Genomic DNA, 16,395 nt, shown 5'->3' on the forward strand with positions numbered 1-16,395 from the left:
GGAGCAATCGGTTTGCCTCCTCTCTTCTCAATCAGACAGTTTTAAATTTTGGTTAGGCGCGTAAACACACTGTGATGGACGACATTAATAAATAAGTATTACATCAGCTCTGCTTGAGAAGTCCCTCTTCATCTTTATCTTTTTTGTTTAAATCCTGTGGGGTCTCAGAATGCTCTTTATGGAGATCAAGAAGATTAAGCAAAATTAGCTCTCAGCTACATAATGGGCTTCCCTCTCCTGGCATGTGTCTCCCCTCTCTGCACGTGGTGACTCCCCCTGATATCAACAGGAGATGCAGAGATCAGGGGGGAAATTATGTTCTGGGAGAGCAGGGCACACCATGAAATTTCAGCGTTCTCTTTCATTTCTAGCAGTGTCTATGCTTGAATTGAGATCCAAAATGAAAATGATAAGTAAATCAGCTGGCTACTCAAAGACACGTCCAAATTCATCTATCTCCTAGGGCAGGCTGACCTGTTCAATCTCAGAGTGAGGGGTAGCTGTCCCAGTCTTGAGAATATCTAAACCACAGCTTCATAAATAGATGATACCTTAAAAGAAGTTATTTTCAGGGAGAACCATGCTTCACCCATGTCAGTGAAATTCATGCTGTTTATAAAGTTCTCCAGAGAGAAACTGGCTTACTCATTGGCAGAGTCAGCAGCTGCCTACATGGAATAATTGGAGGATCAATGAGAGGCCCGCATGCTTTAAAATCCATCTCCCTCATCAGTCTGCAGCGGTGCCTGAAATTTCCACCATTACTGTCATTTCTTAAAAGCCTTTAAGAGGACATATACCCTATTATCTTGAGGGAGGTAACATTAATTAACTATATAACATATCAGAATGGATGAGTTTTCTTGTTAATAACCCATTACAACTATTGATACCCACTAAAGATCAGGACTGTGAAGAACTAGGAGCAAGGGCAGGTAAGTTTCAATAGAGAAGAAGATGGGGATTCATAGTGTGTGTGTAGGGGAATTACTTAGTTCCTATTGGGAGGTGGGCTCTAATGTGCGGATAACCAATGGGGAGAAAGAAGGCTCTGGGTATTTTGTTACAGGTAGTGGGATGTGCATGGCCCCAAAATATGAGAAATGGAAAACAAAAGGAACGGTAGGGAGGACAAAGTTTATTTGCCTCATAATATTGTTAACCTTGGCCCTGCTCCTCCCAAAGAAGTTCATGGTCTTAATAATCACTTGTAAAGTGATTTCAAACTAACTTAAATGCTCTTATTCGAGGGTGGAGGATGTGTCTTTAATCCTATATCAATGGAAATGGAGAACTGGTCATCATATTTGGATGGCAATATTTCACTAATCTAAAGGATTTTTTTTTTTTTTTGACTCTTTAGCTATAACATGCATTGGCTAAATAACCATTCTTCTTTAGTGCTTTCTTCAGAAGTATTACTTAAAAATATTTAACCCACCCACAATATAAAGCATTTATAATGTTTAACTAGAATCAGAGAATTGTAAGAGCTGGAATTGATGGTTTGAGATCTCTTAGTTCAACTCCATTACCTTAAAGATGAGACATTGAGACACATTGTCATAAAATGTCTTTATTTCTTCATTTATTGACTATGTGCTAGGCACAGGGATACAGTGGTAAGCAAATATAACTACAGTATTTTCCTCATGGAGAATATATTTTAGTGGGGGAGAAAAATATTAACTAATCAACTTACACAAATACATATAAAATAAAAGCTGTGATGTGTTGTTAAATGATATGTTTCATGAGAGTGTATTATGGGGGAACTTGACCCTGCTGGGATGGTGTTAGAAAAACTTCCTTGCAGAAATAATGTTTGAATTAATATCTGAAGGTGAGTAAGGGTTCACTAAGCAAACAGGAGAAAAAGAGGTCTAGGTAATGGGTAGAGAATGTGCAAAGGCCCTGTTGCAGGAGGCCATGGCATGTTTGAGGAATTAACAAAAAGCCGGGGTGTTTGGAGCTCAGAAAGTAACAGGGAGAGAATTTTGAGAAGAGGCTGAAGAAGTAAGCAGAGGCTGATTACATAGGGCTTTGTTTGGGATTTTGGACTTTATCCTAGGAGCAGTGCGTAGAAGGGACTGGAGCAGGATACAATGCTTACACTGTGGCTAAGGAGGCTAAAGCAGTGATCCAGAAAAGAACTGGTGGTGACTTGCCCAAAGCTAGAGAGTTTTGGTAGAATTGGCATTACTTCCAATCCTTGATTAACAATATTGTGTTTTTTTCACTCATAGTAGCTATTTGTTGCTTTTTGAACTTCTCATCATCCATTTATTCCACTTCCATCTTAGTAAGAGGTCTGCCTCTTCCCACAAGCAGTTCCTGTGATTTTGGTGGAGCTGACTTAAGCTTCAGCTCTCAGAATGGCATGTGACTCAGACCTGACCAATGAGATCCTTAGATTCTCTTGGGACCACAGCAGTTGGTTCAGGAGTGGGTATGTGATTCCATCATAGCAAATGAGATGCTATAAGATTGTTTCTAGGACTTCTAAGATGGAGAGAAGTAGTGAAAGGGGCCTGCTGAAGTCATCTTAACAATAGGTGGAGAAGAAACTGAAGTCAACACAGCAGAAGCCAGATGTGAGAGATTGTGTTTAGTTAAGCATCATTGCCGCAAGCATTTTTGCCACACAACTAATTGGGCGTAAGGCAATTTTGCCGTAAAAGATAAAATAACTGGTTGATGGTTTGGTTTCAACTGGTTGACAGTTTGAGTTCATTTCTCCATTGATGCAGTACTCCAATTTTCATATAACATAAATCTTAGCTCCACATTTCTCATAGAACTTTGGGGAACATCTATCAACAGACATGTGACAATATGCCAAGAACAAACAACAGTGTAGAAGGCTTTTCACAACACAATACAAAGCTCAGTTACAAATATGCATCCCAGTATTTGGAAACTAATACCTCTCTTAATGAAGGAAGAAATTTTAGCAAAAAAGAAAAAGTGCAATGAATGCCCAAGGAGGAGAGGAATCAACAAGCGAAAAAAAAAATGTAGAGTACTATGAACGAAAGACTTTGAAAACAAGTGCTTAGGTACAACCCACAAAGTAAAATCAGTTATTTGTGCAGTATTGCCATGACTCTACATACATTTTAAACGTATTCAAATATTTTGTATTTATTTTGCAATAAAATCCTTTTAATTTTGTTTTCATTTTCTATATTTCATGTCTTTTCTAATGCCCCTCTTTTATTTTTTGTTATTTAATCTTTTATGGCAAAATGGCCTTATGGCCAATTAGTTATGCAGCGAAAATGTGGCAAAAATGCTTGTGGCAAAGATGTCTACAGCAAAGATGTTTATGGCAAAAATACCTAGAACTGTGAGAGGTGGAGAGAAAATGCACCCAGATGACATTGTTTGAGCCCTGAAGCCACTTGGGGTATAAAGTCAGCCATGCCCTGAATTTTTCAGTTGTGGGTGTCGATGAAATCTCATTTAGTTAGAGCTGGTTTCCGTTGGCTTATCGAGTTGGTGCAACCAAAGAGTCCTAAATAATACAGTACTAAATTCTTTGCTCCTTTGTTAACTTGTTTATGGGACACCACCTCGAAAAGACAAAAGCTATGATTTTTCAATACAGCCTTTATAGGAGAATAATTTCACTATGAAATCAGCTACACTGGATTCATTTGGGTCTAACACTAGGAACTTTAGTATTAAATCACTTTGAAGCTGAACAAAGTCAAATTTTCATATAATATTTTATTGTAAAAGAAGTGTTTTTCCATGAAATAATTATATACTGAAAAAGTTTTTATCCTATCTATATAAATGATATTTATTAAAGCTAATGTCATTAAGGGAACACAGCCAATTGACAAATATTCTTCAAATAATGTAATGACATATGATACACAAGTAATTTCAGTGCCCCTCTAAAAACACCTGTTCCTTCACACTCATTAATAAATCATTGTAATATCTCTGTTACAACATTTTACCAATTATTTTTGATGTTGTTTCCTCATATGTAATCCATGAATAGTCTCTGCTTTTGTTCTCTCACTTAGTTAATCCAGGTAAATGATACTTACAATTACTTGAAGGTTTTGGGGGAGCATTTTGAGATTTTTATGTTCTTTGTATCAACGAACAAATAGCTTAAGAATTTACAAATTGTAATATTTATTTAAAAATAGTATTGTAGAGGCTGGCCCTGTGGTGTAGGGGTTAAAGTTCTGTGCACTCCGTTTTGGCGGCCCAGGTTCACAGGTTCGGATCCCGGGTACAGACCTATGCTACTCCTCAAACCATGCTGTGGTGGCGACCCACATACAAAAAACAGAGGAAGATTGGCACAGATGTTAGCTCAGGGCTAATCTTTCTCAAGCAAAAAAGAGGAAGATTGGCAATGGATGTTAGCTCAGGGCCAATCTTCCTCAGCAAAAAAATAAATAAATAGATAAAATTAATATTGTAAAATTTAATAAAAAATGTAAGATAAGGCTTTTGTGGGGAATTTTGGAATTCTGGAAGACTCTTCATTTAAGTGCTTTTTTAAAAATTAGATAAAATTCTACTTCACCTTCTAAATCATACAATTACATCCAGAACAAAAGCATCCATCCATAGGCTATAGGATTAGATAAGTTTCAAGAAATGTTGCCATTAGTCAACATTTTGATTTATTTTCTGCCCAAACAGGGAAATGGTAGGTAGTAGTCACAGCTCAGAGGAAGCTTTTCTTTAACTTCTGACTCATCAGAGTTTCAGAAGTGAGTGGAGCAAATTTTTTTTATCAATTTGGAATGTTGAGGATTAGTCCTAGTGTAACAAACATTATACTTCTTTTTTTGCAATTATTTTTTCTGCCAGAAATCAGAGTTCTGTGGAATTTCTGGGTGAAATGGCTGCCTATGTCCAATAACCCACAGAACTGAGCAGTATTGGTAACCAATGCAGGGACAACACAGTGACACTTATCCAGGTGAGTGCTGGAGGGTCCTTTGCTCCCAAGAGGTCCTCTGAATACTGGACAACCCCACAGGTCTGGAAAACTACACTTTGACTAATAATTTTGATGTTGGGCTAGAAGAGATGATCTTCCAGGGCTGGTAGAAGGAGTTGAGAATGAGGTGGCAGATTTTCCTTCCTTGTATGATATTATGAAAATAGAATAATTGACCTGGGTAGGACCTAAGACCTGTGTACATACAGTCCTTGAGTATGTATATAGCTGAAGAAATGGTGTAATGGTTATGCCAATGTTTAGTAAAACCGGTGGAGAAAACATAATTGTAAAAAAAAAACCCTAAGGACCAGCTATACATATTCATTCATATTCGTCAGTATTCATTGATTATCTATTGTGTGCAAGACATGTTGCTAATTTACCATGTACCATGTAAGAAGATGAAGATTAATTAATCAGGGATTTTGCCATTAAGGTACATGTGATCTAACAGGCACACAAGTGTGAGAATAAATAATTGTAATACCTATTTCACAAAAATGTACAGAAATTGGGGCCAGCCCAGTGGTGTAGCGGTTAGGTTCTCATGCTCTGCTATGGTGGCCTGGGGTTCGCCAGTTTGGATCCTGGGCGTGGACCTACGTACCGCTCATCAAGCCGTGCTGAGGCAGCATCCCACGTAGAGCAACTAGAAGGGTGTACAACTATGACACGCAACTATCTACTGGGGCTTTGGGGAGAAAAAGGGAAAAAAAGGAGGAAGATTGGCAACAGATGTTAGCTCAGGGTCAATCTTCCCCCCAAAAAAAATGTACAGAAATAGTTTTATGTTCAGAGGACGTCTAACTAGTATGATTGAGGAAAGCTTCATGGAAGAAGTGATATTTTAGCTGTGACTTGATGATTGTGCAGGATTTGTAAGAGCATTCCAACGTAAGGAAAGAGCATAAATAATGTTATCCAAGAGGAAAAATGAGAGTTCAGAATAGTGAACAGCAAGTAGTTCATGAACAGAAAGAGGTAAAGATAAGCTTGGAAAGATAAGTGAAGGCCAGATCATGAAGTACTTGAAAGCTATTTAAAGAGTTTTGTAGTTTATCTTTGAGGTAATTGGGAGCATACCTCATGCAGACTGCTTTAGAGCATGAAGAAAAGATTGGAAGAAGGTTTAAGGAAGATGAAGATGGTTAGGGATTGGGAAGCTACTGTAATAATCTAAGTGAGAGGCACTAAGTTCATCTTAGGGAAAGTAGAAAGAAGGGATGGTTGGGAGAACAATGAAAGTTCTTGGCAAGTGATTGAGTATGGGACAAGGGCAAGAAAGTAGTAAAAGATAACTCTGAGGAGACAAGCAAATGTGACTATTAAAAAAAGAAATTCAGGAAGAGGAGCAGATATAGTAACAGAAAGGGGTCAATGGAATGTGATTCTCTTAAGGATTGCAGTCAGTTCTTCACGGAGAGAGGTGCTCGGATAAAGCTACTATACTGATTTTTAATTTTATGTATATCCTACTTAGAAGTATTGTACTTAGCACCATCCTACAATAGCATCATTGTAGTTAGGATATACTCATATTTTTAAAGTTTTAATTCAAATAAATTGTTTTTTACTCTGCTTGTGACAGCTGCCTGCATGAAGTGAAGAAATGACCTCTTTCTTTCAAAAACTATTTATTACAGTTGCAAGACCTGCATATTTCACTTTCATATGTGCTCTGTTGATCCATGGAACATTTCAGCTGTAGGACTTCTTTTAGTAGAGATAAAAGCCAATAATGTATGAAATAGACGTTATCACCAACATGATATTAAAAAATATGAGGCAAACAGAATAGTCACATTATAGGAACACTGTATATGTTTATATCTACATATATTTTTTAACGTAGTTATTTCTTCTAGTGTTAATAATGTTTCTGAACCCTCACCAGGCGTGTGGCCAGCCACCCAAAAGAGAGTTTTAAGCTATGGAATCAAAATCATCTAGCAAGGCCAGTGAGTGTCTAACAGGAGAGATGGTTTTATATGCTTTTTTATAAAGCTCCCAGGAGTTCAAGGGCTCACAATCTCTCTTAAAAGTCTCCTGTGTTTTATCACTCTCCTAATGAAGTAGTTCCTTCTTACGTCCTGTTGAAATCTTTCCTGATCTCTTTCCCATTAGTTTTCCAAGGAGCAACTACATTTACTACCCTGATTTTGGTGAGGCCTCAGGGGTTGTTTGTCTTCCTAAAATGCTTCGTGGTTGTGAAATGACTTGAGAAGCACATGCTCTTCCTAATTGTTCAATATTGTGGTGATGAAGCACCAGCCAGTATACACTCTGGAACTTGTATAAATAGGCCTTGTGAATTCTTAGTGCGAGACAGCAATGTAGAGAGACTGAAGAGTTAATTGGGCAATCCCTCAAAATCCTCAAGTGTCCTTTGAAGCCTCTGATGTTTCCAGATCCTCAGACCAAAACTGCCTCTGCAGCCTTGAAATTGTAGTATCTGGGAAAAAATTGGTTCAATATGAAGTCCTATGGGCCTACAGCCAGAAACATTTCCTCACAGAAGACACAAACCTCTGCCTCTAAACGTAGTCTGAAAACAGCTGGACAAGGGTGAGGCTGGAAGCCATGTATGACACAAAATTTCAGGAGATGCTCACTCTCAGGATCTGACCCTGCACTTGCATGGCCATGAGAGTGAGTCCCTTCTTACATTTTGCCCCGTAGGTGCCTGCCTGCTTGCTTCATCCTAGTCACAGACTCTGATTGAAAACAAGTCTTCTGAGGAGAGGGTATGAATACTTCCCAGGATATGAATTGCATTTCTATTATGCTTCTGCCCTGTGGGTCACAAGCATTATAGCAGATGCTTGAGATGGGAAGAAAGGATTCTGTTCTCCAGGGGCAAGTGTTGTGTGTCAATTAGGACCCTGTGGTTGTAAGCAACAGAACTGACTTTTTCCAACTGAAAGAAAAAGAAAATTTGTGGGGAAAATATCGGGGTAGCTCCTAGAGTGGAAAAGAAATTTGAAGAACCAGATTTAGGAAGGACAGGAAACAGTTGGTGAGGATATGGAGACATTACAACCCTTGTATACTGTTGGTAGGAATGCAAAATGGCGCAGCCACTATGGAAAACAGTATGAAAGTTCCCCAAAAAATTGAAAATAGGACTACCATGTGATCCAGCAATACTATTTTTGAGATTATCTGAAAGAAATAAAATCAAGATCTTGAAGATGTGTTAGCACTCCCATGTTCATTGCAGTACTGTTCCCAATAGCTAAGATGTGGAAACAACCTAAATATCCACTGACAGATGAATGGATAAAGAAAATGTGATATATATACACAATGAAACATTAGTCCTCTTTAAAAAAGAAAGAAATTCTGCAATATGCCACAACATGGATGAACCTTGAGGACATTATGATAAGTGAAATAAGCCAGTCACAGAAAGACAAATACTGCGTGATTCTGCTTATATGAGGTATCTAAAATAGTCAAATTCATAGAATCAGAGAGTGGAATGGTGGTTTCCAGGAGCTGAGGGAAAGGGGAAATGAGGAGTTACTAGTCAACAGGCATAAAATTTCAGTTAAGCAAGATGAGTAAGTTCTAGAGATTTTCTGTACAATATTGAACCTATAGTCAACAATACTCTATTGTACATGTAAAAATTTGTTGCTAGGGTAGATCTCACATTATGTTTTTACCACTATAACATAAAATTTAAAAAAATTCACATCTTCTTCAAATTAAAAACAAAAAAAAAGGCTTTGTGATGGGAATGCTGCTCAAGTTTCATTTACCTTATAGAGTATGGTTAAATGAGATATCTCATACTAATCACTTAGGACCATGTCAGCGCAAAGAAATGCTCAGTAAATATTAGCTGTCATAATGATTTTTAAATACCAACTTGAGTCATTTTGAATAGTAATTTGAGCCAAGCCTCAATTATTTATTTATTAATTTCACAAATATGAGCACTTACTATGTAATTAATTGCTAGTTTCTGTGTTAGGCAGTGGATATCAAAGAATGAAAGATATTGCTTTTGCCTTCATGGCACTTACCATCAAATGGGAGTGGCATCTGGGGGGCAAGCATGTAAATAATGACATAGCCAGATGTGGCGTTAGAGAGATTCTCAGAGTGGCAGAGCCTGACAGGGCAAGTTAGGGGAGAAGAGCTTGGGAGGCAGCAGAGGGACAGGTCACTCTGGGTTGATTCTCAGACTAGAACTTCATGGAAATGTGTTATAATAACAAGAGTTCATGAATACAGCACCTCCACAATGCAGTAAAAAAACTCTTTGAACCAAACTTATCAATCCTCCATGTGAAAATGCTTCATGAGTCACAATCACAGGAATCAAAACTTTATTCAAATTATGACTTGCGTTCCCACATTGAGCATGGCAGTATTTTCTCTTAAGCGATTTTTAGAAGATCAAATATGTGCCTAATGCCTTTTCATTTTCCCCCACACTTTCAAATTTATTCTTATTTAGTTCTCCAGAGAATTTTGAAAGCAAGCAATGTTTTTCTACTCAAACTGAGGCTCCCTCACCATCCTGGCTATAAGGAAGCCTACTGATCATTTAGCCTGAATTTCTTTTTTTTTTAAATAGATTAAAAAAAGAATTGAGTGTCCCAGAGAGGTTAAGGGACTTTTCCAGGGTCACGTAAATTTGACATCTGAATAAGACAACGGCCTAAGAGTGTAAATGATTTGTCAGGTAATGTGTCCATTGTTGAGCAAGCTGGATTGAACATGCATGATGGCTGACACCCAGCCTCAGGCTCCTTTCTCACAAACCAGGCAACAAAAGTGATTAAGGATAAAACTCTTGCCCCTGACAAAAGGTGTCTATTTTGAATTGTAATCATCTCCTTTTTGGCTGCTACGTTATTGGAAAGGCAGTTCATCATAGTGGTGGAGAGCTCAGACGCTGAAAAGGCCAGACCTGGACCTGCATCCTGCTTTTATCACTTACTAGATATGTGTTCTTGGACAATTTGACCAACCTCTGTAAGCCTCAGTTTCTGTCTGTCAAATGAAGACAGTAATGGTATCATATATGCACATATAATGGATTCAGCATAGTACTTGGCATATGATACATACTAGATGTTGCTAATATTAATTAGCAGAAAAAATAGAAGGATTGGATGCAAGCAGAATATTGATTTTGTTCCAGTATTAGAGTTCTCCAGAGAAAACAGACCTAATAGGATTGATTGATTGATTGATTTTAAAGAATTGGCTCACATAATTATGGAGGCTGGCAAATCCAAAATCTGCAGGGTGGGCCAGCAAGCTAGAGACCCAGGGAAGAGCTAACGGTGCAGATCAAGTCCAAAGGCTGTCTGCTGACAGATTTCCCCCTCAAAGTCCACTCATTTAAATGCTAATCTAATCCAAAACACCCTCACAGACACATTCAGAATAATGATTGACTGCTAATCTGGGCACCATGACCCAACTAAATTGGCATATAAATTGACCATCACAGTTCCAAAGCACCTCCATGATGTTTTAAAGGTTTCAATGGTTGGTCTGGCATTAGTGAAGCTATCATTCAGTCCTAGAACTCAAGCCAGCTATTATTTTGATGGGCTTGGATGCAAATCCCTTTTTCTCCTTAATAATAATGAAGCAGTCCTATTCTACGGTGGGCCCTGTTTGTCGGTATTTCTTCACAAACTAGGTCCAGCTATAGACATTCACTGGCTCTCACATGCTAGCTTCTTCCAAAGTAATATCTGTTCTATTGTTCCCTAACTAATTGTAGAAGCACCTATTGATACTCACGTCCAAGTCACTCACATTTCTCCAGAGGGGTGACATTCCTCTCAGCAGCAAGAGCTGGCCATTAGTGGTTGTTAAAGTTATTCAGATCCTGGCCCTGAAACCTACCCTTGTTTTGGAATGAGCCCTGTGGGAAGCAATCAGCAGGTGTGGAGATATGTCACCTGGTGCTTTGGTGGTTAGGAAAGGTCTGAGGAAAGCAGTGTGTATTTTTAGACCACCCCTCCCCTGTCAGAGGCAGTGAAGAAAGCTGAGGAGCATCACCAATCTGCTAGTTGTCAGGTTGTCCCGCGGGGGATGCTCTAGCCAGAATGGCCTGGCTGTTGAAAGTGGCATTATTTGCCTTGTGCTGTGGTTCATATTATTAAAGCTGCCGTGTAATGTTCTCTTTCAAGGAGGTTGTCTCTGGTGTTTTTATTGTCCAGGGAAGTGTGGTACCAGAAATGATCATGTTCCTGGCAATTTTCTTTGAAAATGGTAAACTTTTGCAGAGTTTACTCTCTCTTCTATTAGGGCTGATAATGAGAAATTGTGAGGATTATTAAACACTCCTACCTTTCAGTAGGAACTTATTTAGCACAGATGTTTCTATAATTGCAGTACACTGGGAAAATTCACAGTGTTCAATGGCCCAAAACTCATTATTACTTATTACTTCTACCTGTGTATTGTGGCGCTGGTAAGCTGGGCTGAAATGTTTAATTTAGCAGGGGCTATAGCTGTGTATCTCAGCTGCTTTAGAAAGACTACTGAAAAGAAATTATTGGATGTTCTGCCCAAATCCTTACTACTTATTCATCTTTCAACCATTGCCTGGTACCCTGAAACATTCTCTTTTACCGATTGAGGCCATATCCTTGTGTTAGATTCCTCCAGACAATTCCTTAGCTTATAGGCGTGAGGAAAAAACGGAATCTTAAGAGACTTTTAAAACAGTGTAGCTAACCATTGTGTTTTATTGGGCTAAAAAACATGGAATGTGTACAACTGTATTTAGCTTTCTACTGCTTCTTTATCAAGCACAGCTTTCTTGTCTCAGCAGTGTTCCTTGTACTTTTAATGAAAGCTTGGCAATATTTAAGAACAGGGGTTTGGAAGAGGCATTAAAAATGCTTCTAAAAGGCCACCGAAGAGAACATAAAAACTCCTCATTTTCCCTCATTCTCTATATTATTAAGACCAACACTATAAAAAATTCCCCATTACATCCTTTATTTCCATAAGCTGAAGAGAAACTCTTTTGGCATGGCTACAAGTTTGCTGGGGGAAAGTTTGATAAACACAACTGCATGAGTTTAGCTAAGGTATTCTCTTCTTGGATGACCAACTTGTCCTGGCTTGCTGAGGACATTCCTGGTTTTAGCAGTCAGCATCCAAAGTCCTACATCCCAGGGACCTTTCTTAGTCCTGGGCAGATTGGGGCCATTGTGCACTCAATCTCTTTGACTATCTAAGGCTCCTACAGTCTGTTAATGCTACAGCTACTATCCCAGGAGTTGAAGGTTTCTTGGGCATGTCAAAGACTGCTGTTTTTTCTCTGCAGCCGGATGATCCCGGAATTTACATTATTCGTGTAAAAGAAATGAGAAACATAAATTCAATGACAATTTTCACTCATGAGAACCAATCACAGAAGCTATCAGAGACTAAAGAATACATCGTATTAAATTTGGAATTAGATCTCAAATATATAACATTTGTAGCTTTAAAGCAAAGCCAGAAACTTTTGCTTTTCATATTAATTTGCTATAACTAAATTAATCCAGGTCATGTTTATTTGACAGTACATGTGAATGATCTAGTGAATTTAGATCACTTAGACTTATACGTCTACCTTTATCTGAATAATCTTATACTTTAATTTGAAGACAAGTTTATTTTCTGTCTTTTATTCTTTGCCTCAATTATTATTTATTTATTTATTTTTGGTGAGGAAGATTGGCTGTGAGCTAATGTCTGTTGCCAATCTTTCTCTTTTTGCTTAAGGAAGATTGGCCCTAAGCTAACATCTATTCCAGTCTTCCTCTGTTTTGTATGTGGGACGCCACCGCAGCATGGCTTGATGAGTGGTGTGTAGGTCTGTGCTCGGGATCCGAACCCGAGAACCCTGGGCCACTGAAGCAGAGTGTGAACGCTTAACCACTATGCCACCAGCCTGGCCCCTGCCTCAATTATTTTGATTGGCTACTTGGACACACACACAAATCCAGAGAGTAATATTGATGGCCCCATTTCTGTTTTCTTTTCTTTTTTGCATATAGAATGCAAATAAGTTTTGACAACACTATGAAGTTTTAGTAGGTATTTCAAACTCTACTTAGGTTGGTGAGTTAAGTATAACAAAGAAAATATAAATCATATTTTCCTTAGGAAGTATGTGGAAATATTTCAGAAAACTATCACCTCCTGCCTTATATTGAGTTATTCTGGGGAATAGCAATAAGCATGTACATTTCGTTGACGTTTCTATTCCATACTTCTGCAAGTTGTGCATGGTGATAAGGCTTATGGACAAGACTGGACCTTTTTTCTTTAATAACAGGGAAAGGAACATTGTGCCATTTGCCATTGGGGACTAAGCTACAAAGGAATATTTCAAACCCTAGGAATGGGTTTAAGATACACATTTTTCTGTATGTCAAAAGACTAATATAATTATGCTTTGGCTTTTAGGAAACCAAACAGACTTGGAGCAGAAGTTCAAATATACCACAGAACTTGAATATTTCATACATAAGTAACCAAAGAGATATTCCCTTAATTAAACTGCTGGACAAACTTCTGCATGTTTATTTCTTTTCAATTGTGGCAAGGCATCTCAAGGTTAAGGTATTTATGAAAATCTTCTCATTAATATTCAAACTTTTTAGATCTCATAGCTTTCTAGTGAGATCTAAAATATTTAATCCACTTGATCATGAAAACAAACTATTAGGAATCAAGAGATAGCCTGTGTATTATTTGTAGTTTCCAGCTTCACTTGGTACTTAGGAGCATAGGGGTCCGAAAAGTGTAAAAACTAATTAAAAGTTTTTACCAAAGTTATTTGAATATCAACTTAACATCAATCTGACTCTATGCTGAGGGATCAGGTTTTTAAAATAGGAGGGCAGAAGGGAATCTGACCTCCTACTTAAAATTTTTTTGAATGTGTTCACCTCCCATTCATTTGGACTTGATTTTTTGAAGCTCTAAATCAAGTTCTTCTTTGAGGTGGAAAATAAGTGACAGAGATAAATCCAAAGCTAGTGACACTTGCACACAATATGCCAGCCTCAGATGGAGTTTTCAGCATTTTATTTGCACTGCATTGTGCTGAAATTCTTCTCACCCATTCCTTCCTTGGAGTACTCCTGTTGAAGAGCTGCAATAATAACTACTCTGCCAATTAAGGTGTTCTACCTGGGGCCAGCCAGAGCTTAGTTTGGGGACAAGGTCACTTGCCGGGATGGAGTGTAGTCCCCCAATTACTAGTAGTTCCACTACCTCTTCTAACTTGTCAAATAATGAGGAGACTTTGAAGGCTAAATCCAGCAGTAGCTCCTGGCGGGGTTAATGCAGAGTGAATGACAATGATACCTCAGGAGTGAGAATCTGACAATGTCTGTCAAGCTCTGTTCACAAGGATGACGAAGTTCATTGCTACTCAACACTACTTGGGAAAAGTATTGGTCTTGATCTTATCAGTGAGAAAGGACCACATGACTCACTTTGGCAGAAGTTCATTAACTCCCTCACGCCACCATATAAACTGGGCATGAACTTGATATCCTAATGACAGAAGTTGAATGTGCTACAACAGGGCAGCTCACCCACAAAACCATGTCGTCTCCAACGTATTTTTCATGCCTTGACTCTCTAGTCAATGGATTTTTTTTTTTTTTAGTTTCTAAATTCTGAGTTTAGTGATGAATAACAGTGGTTATACAACAATTATTTTTAGTACTCATTAGCAACAAAACTGAGAGAATAAGAATAATGAAATTATGCTCCCAAATGAAAAACAGAAAGATTTTATACCAATAACAATGTTCACTGCTGACTCCACTGGTGAATCGTTTAACTGAAGCTTGAAAACAATAATAACTCAACAAAAAGCCCTATAAAATTATTCTAATGATTAGCCATTCAACATTTGTAGAAAATTGATTAGATAGCCTGAAAACTGATGTCTCCCAAGCCTAAACTGTATTTTTAAAGCTAGTGTTTAAAGCTGCATATGTAACGCAGCAAAGGAGTTTTAGTGATTAAATTCTTCTGCCTGTGTTTTCCTTTCGCTCATGTTTATTTATTGAAACAGTGAAGGATACTTCTGCCCTTTGATTATGCTTGGATTCCACTGTGTAAAAGATGGAGAGAGCAAATGGCCTTTTTGGCTCCTGGGGATGTTCTTGACTCACTCCTAAAATTCCGCTGAAGTTTGCTTTGGATAAACGGACAAAGCCTCACTTAGTGATGACAAATATATACACAAGTATTTAAAGACATGCAAATATTACTTTTGACTCACCTCCTAACTAGTCAATGGGTTCAGATCTGAATATCAGATGTTTTTTCCTGCTGAGAAAACAGTTCTGCATCCCCAAGATTATTTTACAAAAATGAAAAAGTATTTGAATAAAAAATGAACAAATATATTTTATCTTATGGAACAGATTCCCTTTCCCAAATTTCAAGTATTGGGTTCCAAAATATTAATTTTCTGTTTGCTCTTGATACATGTGGCAAACTCACTAAGAGCCAGGAGGGCATTTTTTTCTTATTTTTTTCTGCTTACATCACAGCAAGTGGGCTTGTAATGACCTTTCAAGTTCCATGTTTCCTGTGGGAAATTAGATGGTGCAAAATAGCTACGAAAATTTTAATTAGCATTTTGATAAATGAACAAGATTTCAATTGGGCAACATATTTACACATTTTAGAGTGACTCTTTTAATACTACTTGAGATTTTATTAGCTCTATGGGATATGTTCTAGACTATTATGGCATATATACCATCTTGCTTCCTACCTACTGTTTGCTGATTGTCAGTGGCCAAAACCATGCCAGAGAGGACAAAAGGGAGACTCTGATATTTGATTTGTAATAATGCATCTGAGACATTTTTCTGTACGGGGTTCTTTCTCTCCGGTTTTTCTAGAACAATGTTATCCTTTACTTACAAATCTCATTTTACTCTCTAATATTCATAATTACTAAAAAGTAATGGACATGATATAAGCAAAATACTTTCTCTTGAGTGTCCTCAGGCTGGTTCATAAGGATGAGGTACTCTTTGCTGTCAATCGATGATTTATTTTTTCTTACTGAGTTGCTGGGACTTTGTCAAGGACCTAGTTTAATTCTCTGGCACCTCTATAAAGCAATCCTTTCCTTCCAGGGTCAGGTGTGGACAACGTGGTCCAGTGAAATTTGATATTGCTGCCCCTCTCCTCTTTTCAGAGGCTCTCCCTCCTCTCTTCTCTTGCTGCCTGCACTGCCCCTACTCCTTGCCATTCTGCTTTCACAGAAAGTCTCCTGCTCTTCCCCTCAGGGCCCCAAATGTCAGCTAGCTAATCTGATAAATTGATCTATGCTAATCTGCTCTTGAGGGCCCCTTCCAGGTAACAGAGGCATGCATCTTAAATAAATTGTTACTTGTTCT

This window comes from Ceratotherium simum, chromosome 4, assembly GCF_057802395.1.
Source record: "Ceratotherium simum simum isolate JZ-2026a chromosome 4, ASM5780239v1, whole genome shotgun sequence".
Classification (NCBI taxonomy): Eukaryota; Metazoa; Chordata; class Mammalia; order Perissodactyla; family Rhinocerotidae; genus Ceratotherium; species Ceratotherium simum.